Source organism: Piliocolobus tephrosceles, chromosome 16 (assembly GCF_002776525.5).
Source record: "Piliocolobus tephrosceles isolate RC106 chromosome 16, ASM277652v3, whole genome shotgun sequence".
Taxonomy (NCBI): Eukaryota; Metazoa; Chordata; class Mammalia; order Primates; family Cercopithecidae; genus Piliocolobus; species Piliocolobus tephrosceles.
Window position 1 is genome coordinate 35356712 of NC_045449.1, and position 16437 is coordinate 35373148.

The 16437-nt window shown below is 44.8% G+C and overlaps 1 non-coding gene across 1 annotated transcript; it reads left to right on the plus strand.

The window, feature by feature from the left end:
• Nucleotides 1-12284: 12284 nt before the first annotated feature.
• LOC111537745 lies at nucleotides 12285-12447 on the plus strand. Its single transcript, XR_002730106.1, has one exon. It is a non-coding gene; the product is annotated as a U1 spliceosomal RNA (small nuclear RNA).
• Nucleotides 12448-16437: the final 3990 nt, after the last annotated feature.

Below are 16437 nucleotides of genomic sequence, written 5' to 3' on the forward strand. Positions count from 1 at the left end.
ACATGGTGAAACCGTGTGTCTACTAAAAACACAGAAATTAGCTGGGTGTGTTGACGCATGCCTATAGTCCCAGCTACTCAGGAGGCTGAGGCAGGAGAATAGCTTGAACCCCGGAGGCAGAGGTTGCAGTTAGCTGAGATCAGGCCACTACACTCCAGCCTGGCAACAGAGAGAGAGTCCCTCTAAAAATAAATAAATTGGCCAGGTGCAGTGGCTCACGCCTGTAATCCTAGCACTTTGGGAGATTGAGGTGGGTGGATCACGAAGTCAGGAGATTGATACCATCCTGGCTAACCCGCTGAAACCCCATCTCTACTAAAAATACAAAAAATTAGCTGGGCATGGTGGCGGGCACCTGTGGTCCCAGCTATTCGGGAGGCTGAGGCAGGAGAATGGCGTGAACCTGGGAGGCAGAGCTTGCAGTGAGTCGAGATCACGCCACTATGCTCCAGCCTGGGTGACAGAGCGAGACTCCATCTCAAAAAAAATAAATAAAATATACATACATAAATAAATAAAATGTGGGGGTAAAATGCAAATATAAAAATAAAATTTAAGCCAGGCGCAGTGGCTCATGCCTATAATCCCAGCACTTTGGGAGGCCGAGGTGGGCGGATCACAAGGTCAGGAGATCGAGACTCCTGGCTAACACAGTGAAACCCCATCTCTACTAAAAAATATAAAAAATTAGCTGGGTGTGGTAGCATGTGCCTGTAGTCCCAGCTACTCGGGAGGTTGAGGCAGGAGAATCGCTTGAACCCGGGAGGCGGAGGTTGCAGTAAGCTGAGATTGCACCACCGCACTGCAGCCTGGGCGACAGAGCTAGACTCTGTCTCAAAAATAAATAAATAAATAAATAATGAAAAAAATAAAATTTAAGAGAAAAGTATGAGGTCAGAGACACATCAGGCTTAAACTGGATACTTCAGTAATCTCCCAAACCCCCCGGGAATATGTTTTGTTTTTTCTCGCAACTTGAGGTTACCTCGTAAAAAAATTTGAGAGACATTCCTATGAGCAAACCAGCATGGGCTGCGGAGTCATACAGATTTGGATTTGTGTCACATGTTTGGAAGTTACCAACCATGTGACCTTCAGCAAGTTACTCAGTCTCCTCACCTGCAAGTAGAAGGTATTATTTCCTGGGGTTTTGGTCAAGATTAAATTAACACATATACAGTACTTATCACAAAAAAGGTACATAATCTGAGTCTGTTTCTCAGTTTTTACAGTATTCTAATGCGCATATTCAGTTGGAATAAATCCTTATAGAATACTTAGCTCAGCAGAATGCTAATGCTAAGACGTTTTTTAAAAATGTTTACAATTAGGCCAGACACAGTGGCTCACACCTATAAAACCAGCACTTTAAGAGGCTGAGGCTGGCAGATCACTTGAGGTCAGGTGTTCAAGACCAGCCTGGGCAATGTAGTAAAACCCCATCTGTACTAAAAACACAAGATTAACTGGGGGTGGTGGAGGGTGCCTGTAATCTCAGCTATTTGGAAGGCTGAGGTAGGAGAATCACTGGAACATGAGAGGCAGAGATTGCAGTGAGCTGATACCACGACACTGTACTCCAGCCTGGGCAACAAGAGGAAAACTCAGTCTCAAAAATGAAACAAAACAAAACAAAGTCTACAATTGTAAAAGTGCCGAAGTAGAGTACTTTTATATATTTTATTTTCTTTGACTTGATCCACAGTAATCCTATGACTGGGGTCTCCATTCAGGATTAGCACTCTGAAGATTGGATCACTAAAACAATATTAAATACTTATTAATTGCTAGTTTTGTGCCAGATGACAGGGTAAACAAGACAGATTCTCTGCCCTCGTGGAGCTTATAATCTATCAGGATCTTTACTGAGTATTTCTGGCATGTTGCATTTCTGACTTATGTAGCTATCTTGATGTAATTCTAAGGGTAGGAAGGAGCTATTGCTGCTAATATCTATAGTTAACCTGCCAGAGTATTCCAATAACAAGACATTTTCAGGTTGACTGGGCTGTTTCTGGAGATGTAGGAGAGGAATAATATGAATACTTTTGTTATAGCTGGGGAGAAGTTTATATTTTTTTAGCCTAAGAACATAGAACTTTAAAAAATGGTGACCATGGCCGGGTGCAGTGGCACACGCCTGTAATCCCAGCATTTTGGGAGGCTTAGGTGGGTGGATCACTTGAGGTCAGAAGTTCAAGACCAGCCTGGCCAACATGGTGAAACCCTGTCTGTACTGAAAATACAAAACTTAGGTAGGTGTGTGTAGAGCACCTGATTGTGTCACTGATCAGGGCACCACTATGTAACCCACACGGACCTATGGGCTGAACAAAGCAGGGCGAACGTGGGAATAAAAGACAAGGGACAAAAGAGTATATTTGGAAGAAGGGGTCAGGGGGCACCTTGCCTCTAGTGGACAAGGGCCCTGAGCTTTACACAGCCCTCTGTATTTATTAGGTAAAAGAGATAGTGAGAAGGGGGGTGGAAGAAGGGGTCAGCTGCTCAGTTCAGAGTAGGCTTGCAAGATGTATTCTCTAGATGTTGCAGTAGATAACCTCAGTGCCAGGGAGTGATTGCCTCCAGCAAATCTTCTGTCAGCAGGAGCAGTCATGAGTTTGTTCACATCCTGCATTCACAATTAACGGTTTGCTGTTTGATCATAGAGCCTCCAGTGGAATGCTGAGTTGGTCACATCCCACAGACCTTCAGCTCCATACAGGTGTGGTGGCAGGTGTCTGTAATCCCAGCTACTTGGGAGGCTGAGGCAGAAGAATCTCTTGAACCCCAGATATCGAGGTTGCTGTGAGCTGAGATCCCGCCACTGCACTCTAGTCTGGGTGATTAAGCGAGACTGCATCTCAAAAAAAAAAGGTAACCTTTCTTGTTCAAGTGGATTTGGGAATAGGAGAAAGAAGTGAATGTTGTTCAGACTGAGGGAAAAAAAAAACAAAACTCTGAATCAAGGCATAGCTTTAGAGGTGGTTATTATAAAGCTTCCTTCTTTAAGGCCTCAGACATATATAGTAACGGTATCAATTTTACAAGACCTTATAAATATATATTTGTTGATATATAGAACAAATATGATGTAATAGAAGCACAATATGTATTTGTTGTCCACAGACTCCTTGAAACATTCTTCTTACTTGGTTTTTGTAATGCCACACTTCTGATTTCCTTTCTACATGTTGGGCTTTTCTGTTTCTTTTGCAAGCACATCCTCCATAACCTGGGCATGGCAGTGACTCTCAAATTTGTATTTCTAGCCCTGACCCTCTGCCCTCCAGATACAAATATCTAATTGCCTACTGGACAATTCAAAGTCTCCTCCAACTCAGCCTATCTTAAATCTAACTCATCACCCCACTCCCAGAACCTTGCCCTTTTCCTGCATTTCCTGCCTCCATGAACCACATATCCATCCTTCCATCTGCATAAACCATAAACCTAGAATCATCCTTGACACCTCCTTCCCTTTCACTCTGCATGTTCACTGCACTCCAGTCATGGAGTGCAGTGGCATGCTCATATCTCACTGCAACCTTTAACTCCTGGGCTCAAGGAAGAGGTACTTCTGCCTTTGCCTCCTAAGAAGCTGAGACTAACAGGCACATGCCACTGTGCCTAGCTAATTTTTAAAAATTTTTGTAAAGACAAGGTATTGCCCAGACTGGTTTTACAAGTCATCCTCTTGCCTCAGCCGCCCAAAGTTCTGGGATTACAGGTGCGAGACACCATGGTCCTCCTGGCATGATCTTTTTACAGTACGTTTCAGTTACGTCACTCCTTATTTTGCTCTTTTTTTTTTTTGAGACGGAGTCTCACCCTGTCGCCCAGGCTGGAGTGCAGTGGTGTGATCTCAGCTCACTGCAACCTCGACCTCCCAGGTTCAAGTGATTGTCTTGCCTCAGCCTACTGAGTAGCTGGGATTACAGGTGCACACCACCACACCCAGCTAATTTTTGTATTTTTTTTAGTAGAAACGGTGTTTCCCCATGTTGGTCAGCCTGATCTCGAACTCCTGACCTCAGGTGATCCACCCAGCCTCCCAAAGTGCTGGGATTACAGGCATGAGGCACTGCACCCCATCTTATTTTGCTCTTAGGATAAAGACCAAATTTCCTAATAAGGCTTAAAAAAAGCCTTGCATGTTTTGGCCCCTGTTTTTCCTGTTTAGCTTCTTCGTTTTCCTCTCTCCCATTTGCTTCCTATACTCCTGCTACTTTGCCCTTTTCTTAGTTCCTTGTGTGTGCTAGGCCTCATCCTTCAACAGTGTTTGCAAATGTCTATAATATTATCTCTCCCTCCTTCACCTAATTAACTACTATTTATCTGTCAAATCTGAAATTCCTTTTTTTTTTTTTTTTGACACAGAATCTTGCTCTGTTGCCCAGGCTGGAGTGCAGTGGTGCAATCTTGGCTCACTGCAATCTCCGCCTCCCAGGCTCAAGCGATTCTCTTGCCTCAGCCTCCCAAGTAGCTGGGATTACAGGTGCCTGCCACCACACCTGGCTAATTTTTGTATTTTTAGTAGAGACATGGTTTTGCCATGTTGGCTAGTCTGGTCTTGAACTCCTGATCTCAAGTGATCCACCCACCTCGGCCTCCCAAAGTGCTTCAAAACAGGTCCTTCAAAACTAGGCCAAATATAAAGTATTCAAGTTTTGTATTCTGACTTTGGTAACATGTTTAGAAGGTCTATACAAAATTATAAATGGATTTTTCATTTGTATTATTTCTACATATGGTTTAGATCTACATGTGAATCTTTTTTAATTTTTAATTTTATTTTCTAATGACCTATTCCTTCAATGTTTGAATATTTTAATTTATATGATTTTTTTTTTAGACTGAGTTTTGCTTTGTCACCTAGGCATGATTTCTGCTTGCTGCAACCTCTGTCTTGAGGGTTCAAGCAATTCTCATGCCATAGCCTCTTGAGTAGCTGAGATTTTGGGCATGAGACACCACACCCAGCTTATTTTTGTGTTTTTAGTAGAGACAGGGTTTCGCCATATTGGCCAGGCTGATCTCGAACTCTTGACCTCAGGTGATCTGCTCACCTCTGCCTCCCTATTAATCTATATGATTAAAAAAAAAATAAATGGTAGGAGGAAGGAAACTTTTTATTTATTTATTTTTGAGACAGGGTCTCACTCTGTTGCCCAGGCTTGAGTGCAGTGGCACGATCTCTGCTCACTGCCACCATTGCCTCTCTGGTTCAAGTGATTCTCCTGCCTCAGCCTCCAAAGTAGCTGGGATTCCAGGCCTGTGTCACCATGCCTGGCTAATATGGAAGCAATTTTTTTTTTTTTTTTTAGACCGAGTTTCGCTTTTGTTGCCCACGCTGGAGTGCAATGGTGTGATCTCAGTTCACTCCAACCTCCCGTGTTCAAGCGATTCTCCTGTATCAGCCTCCTGGGTAGCTGGGATTACAGGCACCCACCACCACACCTAGGTAATTTTTGTATTTTTAGTAGAGACGGGGTTTCATCATATTGGTCAGGCTGGTCTCATGCTCCTGACCTCAGGTGATCCACCCGCCTTGGCCTCCCAAGGTGCTGGGATTATAGGGTCATGTGAGCCACCATGCCCGGCAGAAGCGTTTTTTTTTTTTTCTTTCCAGTTGTGACCTAATTTTCGGAGCAGTCTTTGAAATAATCAGTTCCTTCCCTATCTATATGAAATGCTACCCTTATCATATACTTTTATATATGTAGGTCCTATAGTCCTGGAATAAAACCTCTTGAGTAATTGTGTCTCATTTATTTAATTTTTTTTTTTTTTTTTTTCTTGAGACAGAGTCTTGCTCTGTCACCAGGCTGGAGTGCAGTGGCGCCATCTCGGCTCACTGCAGCCTCCACCTCCCGGCTTCAAGCAGTTCTCCTGCCTCAGCCTCCTGAGTAGCTGGGATGACAGGGATGCGCCACCACATACAACTAATTTTTGTATTTTTAGTAGAGATGGGGTTTCACCATGTTGGCCAGGATAGTCTCAATCTCTTGACCTCATGATTCGCCTGCTTTGGCTTCCCAAAGTGCTGGGATTACAGGTGGGAGCCACTTCACCTGGCCAAGTGTCTCTTTTTTTTTTGAGCCAGAGTCTTGCTCTGTTGCCCAGGCTGGAGTGCAGTGGCACAATCTCAGCTCACTGCAACCTCTGCCTTCCAGGTTTAAGCAATTCTCCTGCCTCAGCCTCCTGAATAGCTGGGATTATAGGCATAAGCCACTATGCCTGGCTAATTTTTGTATTTTTAGTAGAGACAGGGTTTCACCATGTTGACCAGGCTGGTCTCGAACTCCTGACCTCAGGTTATCCACCTGCCTCAGCCTCCCAAAGTGCTGGGATTAGAGGCATAAACCATCACGCCTGGCCAATTGTGTCTCTTAATAATCTACTAGATTCAGTTTATAAAGATTTTATATGTTTACTTATATTAGTATTTAACATATTTCCTCTTTTTTTTTTTTTTTTTTTTTTGAGACGGAGTCTTGCTTTGTCATTCAAGCTGGAGTGCAATGGCATGATCTCAGCTTACTGCAACCTCCACCTCCCAGGTTCAAGCAATTTTCCTGCCTCAGCATCCCTAGTAGCTGGGATTACAGACATGTGCCACCATACCTGGCTAATTTTTATATCTTTAGTGGAGATGGGGTTTTGCTATGTTGTCCAGGCTGGTCTTGAACTCCTGACCTCAAGTGATCCAGCTGCCTCAGCCTCCCAAAGTGCTGGGATTACAGGCGTGAGCCACCGTGCTCAGCCTTTCCTCATTTTTGTCTTTTTTTTTTCTTTTTTTTTGAGACGGAGTCTCGCCCTGTTGCCCAGGCTGGAGTGCAATGGTGCGATCTCGGCACGCTGCAAACTTGGCCTCTGAAAGTGCTGGGATTATAGGTGTGAGCTACCACACCCGGCTCCTCATTTTTTTCTAATCAAAGAAACGTGGCTCTTCTCAAAGGGTATTATGGTATGCAGGGCCTCCATGAGGATTATAATAGTAGCATTTTTTGTAACTTGCTTAGAGTTACAAGACAGTGGAGGAAAGACATCTTTTTGCCTAAGGCTGACTCCCCTGAACAGATATTTTGATAACTAGGCCAGTAACAGTGAAATTTTTGTGAAATATTGAAACTGGGACTTGTGAGGATTCACGGGCCACTTAAGACTCTGTAGGCTGGGCAGCCGGGCATGGTGGCTCACGCCTGTAATCCCGGCACTTTGGGAGGCTGAGGTGGGCCTATGAATTATCAACATTTTGTTTTGTGAAATAAAACACACTTTGAAATCTGGTTGGAGGAGTGGTCACAGTGGCTCACACCTGTAATCCCAGTACTTTGGGAGGCTGAGGCAGGTGGATCATTTGAGGTCAGGAGTTCAAGACCAGCCTCGCCAACATGGCAAAAACCCGTCTCTACCAAAAATACAAAAACTAGCTGGGCATCGTGGCACATACTTGTAATCCCAGCTACTCAGGAGGCTGAGGCAGGAGAACCGTTTGAACCCGGGAGGCAGATGTTGCAGTGAGCCAAGATGGCACCACTGTACTCTACAGACAACACAGCAAGACTCTGTCTCAAAAAAAAGGAAAGAAAGAAAGACTCCGTGGCCTGGGCATGGTAGTTCCATGCCTCTCATCCCACCTGTTTGGGAGGCAGAGACGGGTCGACTGCTTGAGCCCAGGAGTTTGAGCCCAGCCTGGGCAACATGGTGAAACTCCCTCTCTACAAAAAGTACAAAAATTAGCCAGACATGGTAGTGTGTGTCTGCAGTCCAAGCTACTCAGGAGGCTCAGGTGGGAGGATCGCTTGACCCCTGGGGATCAAGGCTGCAGTAAGCTGTGATGGTGCCACTGCATTCTAGCCTGAAGAAGGCACTGCTAGTCACAAATCTTCTGAAACTGGCATTTTAGTTGTAAGAACTGTTTGGTGGTAATAGCAGTATAGTTCACATACATCACCTTTTCCCTTACATGAGTTGTTCCACCAGATTTCTTTTTGCTTTTCTGTTTGAGACAAGAGTTTCCCGCTGTCAGCCAGGCTGGAGTGCAATGGCATGATCTTAGCTCACTGTAACCTCTGCCTCCCAGGTTCAAGCGATTCTCTTGCCTCAGCCTCCTGAGTAGCTGGGATGACAGACGCGCACCACCAGATATTTTTGTATTTTTAGTAGAGACAGGGTTTCACCATGTTTGCCAGGCTAGTCTTGAACTCCTGTCCTCAAATGATCCACCTGCCTTGGCCTCCCACAGTACTGGGATTACAGGTGTGAGCCACCACGACCAGCCCTCCAACCAGATTTCAAAGTGTGTTTTATTTCACAAAACAAAATGTTGATAATTAATAGAGCATACATATACATATGTGTGTACATATATATATATATTACATAATACTTCTTTGAAAAGTATATAAAAATAAAACTGATAGACTGTCAGAACATAAGACTTGAGAACACGTGTCTGCTTGCATCATAGAATCCCCTACCTCCTTGTCCCAATATTATTTTTCTCCCCATCTAAGATACCTCTATGTTCTCAGTTGTTGCTTGTTTAGCAAGATTTTTATTTATTTATCATTAGAGACAGAGTTTCTTGTTGCTCAGGCTGGAGTTCAATGGCACGATCTCGGTTCAGTGCAGCCTCTGCCTCCTGGGTTCAAGCAATTCTCCTGTCTCAGCCTCCTGAGTACCTGGGATTACAGGCGCCCACCACCATGCCTGGCTAATTTTTTTTATTTTTAGTAGAGGGTTTCGCCATGTTGGCTAGGCTGGTCTTGAACTCCTGACCTCAGGTGATCCACCCACCTCAGCCTCCCAAAGTGCTAGGATTACAGGTGTGAGCCACTGTGCCCAGCCCAAGATCTTTTAAAACAGCATTATTTCTTCCTGTTGTAAAGATGGAAAACTGTGAGCTTGAAGTCAGAGACAAGGAAAAAAAGTTATAAACTCTGGCTAATTTATTTTGGCAGAGGAGAAGATACCAGAAGAGTCCTTCTGTAAGATAAAAGATGTGGGAATTTAGGGTGATTCTAGTGTGATCTTGGAAAGACAATTGAAGAACACTGTTAACTCTGAAACTCCAATTCTAATTTGGTTTTTTTTTTTTTTTGGTTTTTGTGGGGTTTTTTTGAGACGGAGTCTCGCTCTGTCGCCCAGGCTAGAGTGCAGTGGCGTGATCTCGGCTCACTGCAACCTCCACCTCCTAGGTTCAAGAGATTCTCCTGCCTCCTGAGTAGCTGGGATTACAGGTGCCTGCCATCACTCCCGGCTGACTTTTGTATTTTTATTAGAGATAGGGTTTTACCATGTTGGCCAGGCTGGTCTCGAATTTCTGACCTCAAGTGATCTGCCGGCATCAGCCTCCCAAAGTGCTGGGATTACAGGCAGGAGCCACAGCTTCCAGCCTGCTTCATTCAAAATTAGAATTAGTGTTTGTGCAATTGATCTTTCAAGTAAGATTGATCATTTGCTGCATGTTTGAAAGACAGCATTTTGTACGTAAGCATGACACTTTGGACTGGTAGGTAACCTATACAGAGATTGGATTTTTCAGGCCGGGCGCGGTGGCTCAAGCCTGTAATCCCAGCACTTTGGGAGGCCGAGACGGGCGAATCATGAGGTCAGGAGATCGAGACCATCCTGGCTAACACGGTGAAACCCCGTCTCTACTAAAAAATACAAAAAACTAGCCGGGCGTGGTGGCGGGCGCCTGTAGTCTCAGCTACTCAGGAGGCTGAGGCAGGAGAATGGCGTGAACCCGGGAGGCGGAGCTTGCAGTGAGCTGAGATCTGGCCACTGCACTCCAGCCTGGGCGACAGAGCAAGACTCCGTCTCAAAAAAAAAAAAAAAAAAAAAAGAGATTGGATTTTCAGATATGTAGACTGGATTTTCAGAAATAATTTTACCAAATTTCATGTTTTCAAACTTACTCATTCAGGTTACGTGCATAGCAACTTGTTTAACTGTGCAAGAAACCAGTGCACGCCTGTTTTCACAGCTGCTGGGGAAGGCTGAAGCAGGAGGATCCCCTGAGGCCAGAAGTTCGATAATTACTGCACCCCAGCCTGGGCAACAAAGCAAGACTTTGTCTCTGCGGAGGAAAAGAAAGAAGAAAGACACCATAGTGACTTCATTAGCGCCAAACCCTTAAAGGCAGGAGCTAGTTTACGTTATTTGCCTTTTAATCTGTAGAGCGTTTTTGAGTTTTATGTCAGTAGTGTCACCAAGCATACTAGGAAAGGACATGCTGAATAAGATCATCAAAAGGGGTGTGGAGTATGTAGATAAGCGCAGTGACTGCTGGCTATTTGTACCCTATGCTTATATTTCCTAAGATTTTGAATAGCCGATTATTAAAAATATAGCTGCTGGATTATTGTAATTTGCAAAAAATCTTTATTTCAGAAATTAGGGGATCTGAAGAGCACATGAGAAAAATGACCCTATCCTAGAGTGGTTTGAATCTAAGGGTTAGCTCCCAGGCAGGATGGGGGACTTATGTTTACTTGGCAGGGCAACTATCATAATTATGAAAGTGGTTTTCTCAGGATGGGTGCTTTGTGTATCTAATTTGTAGTGGCAAGGACTGCTGTTTGTGTTTGTACTCTTCCCTGTTCTGGCTTGTTTGTTGAAGAACGGGAGTACCTAGAGATTGACGTCTGAACTGTCATTTTTTTTTCCTGAAGTATCCAGTCCAGAGGCTCTTAAGGGAGTGTTACCTTCATATTTTCCTTGTTTGTAATCCTCAGGGAGTGTTACCCTCACATTTTTGTTGTTTGTAGCCTTTTCCTTTTCAAAGCTAACAACTTAGCATCTTTTGACTTTTCTTCTGTCTTTATGTATTTTTGTGAACCTCCAGAGTCCTTCTGCTTTTTTTTTTTTTTTTCTTGGAGACCGAGTTTTGCTCTCGTTGCCCAGGCTTGCAATGGTGCGATCTCAGCTCACAGCAACCTCAGCCTCAAGGGTTCAAGGGATTCTCCTGCCTCAGCCTCCTGAGTAGCGGGGATTACAGGCATGCGCCACCACGCCCGGTGAATTTTTGTATTTTTAGTAGAGATGGGGTTTCACCATGTTGGCCAGGCTGGTCTCACACTCCTAACCTCAGGTGATTTACCTGCCTCAGCCTCTCAAAGTGCTGGGATTACAGGTGTGAGCCACGGCGCCCGGCTGCAGTGTCCTTCTCTTTTTATTATTATTATTATTATACTTTAAGTTCTAGGGTATATGTGCACAATGTGCTGGTTTGTTGCATATGTATACATGTGCCATGTTGATTTGCTGCACCCATTAATTCGTCATTTACGTTAAGTATTTCTCCTAATGCTATCCCTCCCCCATTCCCCCACCCCATGACAGGCCCCAGTGTGTAATGTTCCCCGCCCTGTGTCCAGTGTTCTCATTGTTCTGTTCCCACCTATCAGAACATGCAGTGTTTGGTTTTCTGTCCTTGCGATGGTTTGCCCAGAATTATGGTTTCCGGTTTCATCCACGTCCCTACAAAGGACATGAACTCATCCTTTTTTTATGGCTGCATAGTATTCCATGTTGTATATGTGCCACATTTTCTTATCCAGTCTATCGTTGATGGACATTTGGGTTGGTTCCAAGTCTTTCCTATTGTGAATAGTGCCACAATAAACATATGTGTGCATGTGTCTTTAAAGTAGCATGATTTATAATCCTATGGGTATATACCCAATAATGGGATTACTGGGTCAAATCGTATTTCTAGTTCTAGATCCTTGAGGAATCGCTACACTGTCTTCCATTGTCCTTCTGTTAAGGACCCTGTGATTACATTAGGCCCATCTGGATAAGCTTTTCATCTTAAATCAATCACATCTGAAAACTTCCTTTTTTTTTTTTTTTTTTCCTTGAGTTGGAGTCTCACTCTGTCGCCCAGACTGGAGTGCAATGGCGCGATATCTGCTCACGCAAGCTCTGCCTACCAGGTTGAAGCAGTTCTTCTGCCTTAGCTTCCTGAGTAGCTGGCCTTACAGGTACCGCCACCACACCAGGCTAATTTTTGCATTTTTGGTAGAGATGAGGTTTCACCATATTGGCCAGGCTAGTCTCAGATCACTCCTGACCTTGTGATCTGCCCGTTTCAGCCTCCCAAAGTGCTGGGATTACAGCCGTGAGCCACTGTGCCCAGCCATTTCTGGCTTTTAAACTTTGGAAAAGTCTTTATCTTCTAAGTGGCAGACTAGAACTTATGCAAGGAGAGTGACCCTATGTGAAGAATGTTTTGAATCTGAGGGTGAAATGTCAGGCAACAACCATGCCTTCCACTTACCCATCAAGGAAGATACCCTGACCACAAAAGTGGTTTTCCCAGGGCGAGTTTTACTCATTGCATTCTGTTTGCTGGCCCCTGTGATTTCCCCAAATGTGGGGAGACTCAACTGCCTAATTTGTGATAGTGGGCGACTGTGTTCATGCTTTCCCCTGTGTTATTCTTTGTCAAATGGGAAGTAGCCAGTGTGATTGTCAAGTGGCCGATTGTGGCTTCTCCTTGCTTGTTTCTTGTGAACTGTGTCTTTAAATTTCCATGGAAGTGAGAAGCTGTACTACTGTTTAGTCTGTGATAGTAACAGGCTTCCTTGGTGTTTTCTCTTGTCTGTGTTCCCTTAATCCAGCATAAACTTTGTACACAGTGAGTACCACATATATGTTGGCTGAGTCAAATGAACTGGAAATCAAACTCAGGAAGGATTTCCTGTAAGCTTTTTTAGTTTTAGAGATAGGGTCTTGCTCTTGTCTCCCAGACTGGAGTATAGTAGTGCTCGATCATGGCTCAAAGCAGCGTTGACCTCCTGGACTCAAACAGTCCTTCTATCTCAGCCTTCCAAGTAGCTATGCAGGCACGTGCCACCATGGCTGGCTATTTTTTTATTTTTATTTTTTTGAGACGGAGTTTCCCTCTTGTTGCCCAGGCTGGAGTGCAATGGTTTGATCTCAGCTCACAGCAGCCTCTACCTCCTGAGTTCAAGCAATTTTCCTGCCTCAGCCTCCTGAGTAGCTGGGATTACAGGTGCCCACCACAATGCCTGGCTACTTTTTTGTATTTTTTAGTAGAGACAGGGTTTCGCCATGTTGGCCAGCCTGGTCTTGAACTCTTGGCCTCGGGTGATCCACCTGCCTCATCCTCCCAAAGTACTGGGATTACAGGTGTGAGCCACCGCACATGGTCAGCTGGCTAATTAAAAAAAAAAACTTTTTGTAGCGATAGGGTCTTGCTATGTTGCCCAGGCTGGTCTGAACTGTTGGCCTCAAGTGATCCTCCCACCTCGGCCTCTCAAGGTGCTGGGATTACAAGCATGAGTACCATACCTGGCCCCTAAAGGATTTTAACCTGCTCTTAACAATGACTTTAGAATTGAAATTCATTTACTGCATTCTAAAATGACTGTTTTGAATGGATCAGCTTTAGGTTCTGACATAGTAGTGGTTTTTTTTGTTCGTTTGTTTGTTTGTTTGTTTTGAGACAGAGTCTCGCTCTGTGGCCCAGGCTGGAGTGCAGTGGCCAGATCTCAGCTCACTGCAAGCTCCGCCTCCCGGGTTTACGCCATTCTCTCACCTCAGCCTCCCGAGTAGCTGGGACTACAGGCACCCGCCACCTCGCCCGGCTAGCTTTTTGTAGTTTTTAGTAGAGACAGGGTTTCACTGTGTTAGCCAGGGTGGTCTCGATCTCCTGACCTCGTGATCCGCCCGTCTCGGCCTCCCAAAGTGCTGGGATTACAGGCTTGAGCCACCGCGCCCGGCTGGTTTTTTTGTTTTTTTGAGATGGAGTTTTGCTCTTGTTGCTCAGTCTGTAGTGCAATGGCACGATCTTGGCTCACTGCAACCTCTGCTTCCCAGGTTCAAGTGATTCTCTTGCCTCAGCCTCCTGAGTAGCTGAGATTACAGATGCCTGCCACCAAGCCTGGCTTTTTTTTTTTTTTTCTTTAAGATGGAGTTTCTCTCTTGTTATCCAAGCTGGAGTGCAATGCTGTGATCTTGGCTCACTGCAACCTCCGCCCGCTGGGTTCAAGTGATTCTCCTGCCTCAGCCTCCTGAGTAACTGGGATTACAGGCACCTGCCCCCACGCCTGGCTAATTTTTATATTTTTAGTAGAGATGGGGTTTCACCATTTTGGCCAGACTAGGCTTGAACTCCTGACCTCAGATGATCTGCCCTCGTTGGCCTCCCAAAGTGCTGAGATCACAGGCATGAGCCACTGCTCCTAGTCGACTAATTTTTGTATTTCAGTAGAGATGGGGTTTCACTGTGTTGGTCAGGCTGGTCTCAAACTCGTGACTTCAGGTGATCCATTAACCTCAGCCTCCCAGTGTGCTGGGATTACATGTGTGAGCCACGGCCCATAGTAGTTTTAAAAAGGGAAGAGGTTACATATTACTGTGATCTATCAATTTAAAAATGCAAAAAGTCCAGGGTCAGTGGCTTGTGCTTGTATTGTAATCCCGGTACTTTTGGAGGCCCAGGTGACAGAACAAGACCCTGTCTCTAAAAATTAAAAACATGTTTAAAGGAAATCCTTTTGGAAATGCTTCCTGAGTTTGATTTCCAGTTCATTCAATTCAGCCAATATATAATGGGGTACTTATTGTGGATAAAGCTTATTCTGAGTGAGGGGAATGCAGATACCCTTGGAACATAGTCCTTGTCATAATCGGGAGTCTGTCTGGGGAAGGGAGATGGGGAAGCCATCTATTAATATTATACCATACAATTTACCCATTTAAAAGATAGTTTGATTTTTGGAAAGAGCCAGAGATTGTCTGGAGACTTTTTTTTATGTGAACATAACCTCAATATTTTATTGTCTTCATTATAAAACAAACGATGACACTTAGAACTGGATATCATTTGGCCCTTTCTCTTCTCATCTCCTCCCACTTCAAAATGCTTACATCTCTTAATACCCAGCATTCTCTTTGTTCTGCAGTTGGACTCAGCACACTCAAGGCTTGGCACAATCTTCTTTGTAGTTTTAGCCTTTTTCGGGAAAATCAACTAGTTTGCCCGCGCATACAGATACTTGTCATTTTGTGTTTTTTTTTTTTGGAGACGGAGTCTTGCTTTGTCACCCAGGCTGAAGTGCAGTGGCACCATCTCGGCTCACTGGAAGCTCCACCTCCTGGGTTCACACCATTCTCCTGCCTCAGCCTCTGAGTAGCTGGGACTACAGGCACGCACCACCACGCCCGGCTAATTTTTTGTATTTTTAGTAGAGACGGGGTTTCACTGGGTTAGCCAGGATGGTCTCGATCTCCTGACCTCGTGATCCGCCCGCCTCAGCCTCCCAAAGTGCTGGGATTACAGGCGTGAGCCACCGCGCCTGGCGATACTTGTCATTTTGATTCTAGCAATCATAGTGAGGGTGAAGTGGTATTTCATGGTGATTTTGATTTGCATTATCCTGATGGCTAAGGCTATTGAGCATATTTTCATGTGCTTATTGGCTATTTGCATCTTTTTTTTTTTTTTGAGATAGTTTCCCTCTGTCACCCACGCTGGAGTGCAGTGGCACAATGTCAGCTCACTGCAACTTCTGCCTCCCAGGCTCAAGTGATTCTCATGCCTCAGCCACCTGAGAAGCTGGGATTATAGGCATGCACTACCATGCCCAGCTAATTTTTGTGCTTTTTGTAGAGATGGGGTTTCGTCATGTTGGCCAGGCTTGTCTCGAACTCCTGGCTTCAAGTGATGCGCCCACCTCTGCCTCCCACAGTGCTGGGATTACAGGTGTGAGCCGCCACACCCAGCCTACCTGCCTTTTTTTCCCCAAAGGCCTCACTGAAGAGAAATCTTTTTTTTTTTAACCACTTTATTGAAGGATGATTGACATACTATACTTGTGCTTTTGATGTCATATGTAAGAAATCATTCCCTAATTGGAGGTCAGGAAGATTTACACCTATGTTTTCTTCTTAGTGTTTCCTTTTATTTTTTGAGATGGAGTCTTCCTCTGTCACCCAGGCTGGAGTGTAGTGGCACAATCTCAGCTCACTGAAACCTCCGCCTCCCAGGTTCAAGCGATTCTTGTGCTTCTGCCTCTCAAGTAGCTGGGATTACATGCCTGAGCCACCATGCCCAGCTAATTTTTGTATTTTTAGTGGAGACGGGGTTTTGCCACGTTGGCCAGGCTGGTCTTGAACTCCTGACCTCACGTGATCTGCCCGCCTTGGCCTCCCATAGTGCTAGGATTACAGGTGTGAGCCACCGTGCCTGGCCGGACTTTCATCATAAAGAAGTTATTCTCACTCCTGTGAAAAGGATGTGGGTGCAATAGGGTTAGTTTTTGGTTCTCAATTCTGTCAAATCAAGTGTGTCCTTTTTTTTTTTTTTTTTTTTTTGAGACAGAGTCTAGCTCTGTTACTCAGGCTGGAGTGCAGTGGTGCGATCTGGGCTCACTGCAGCCTCCACCTCCCTGGTTC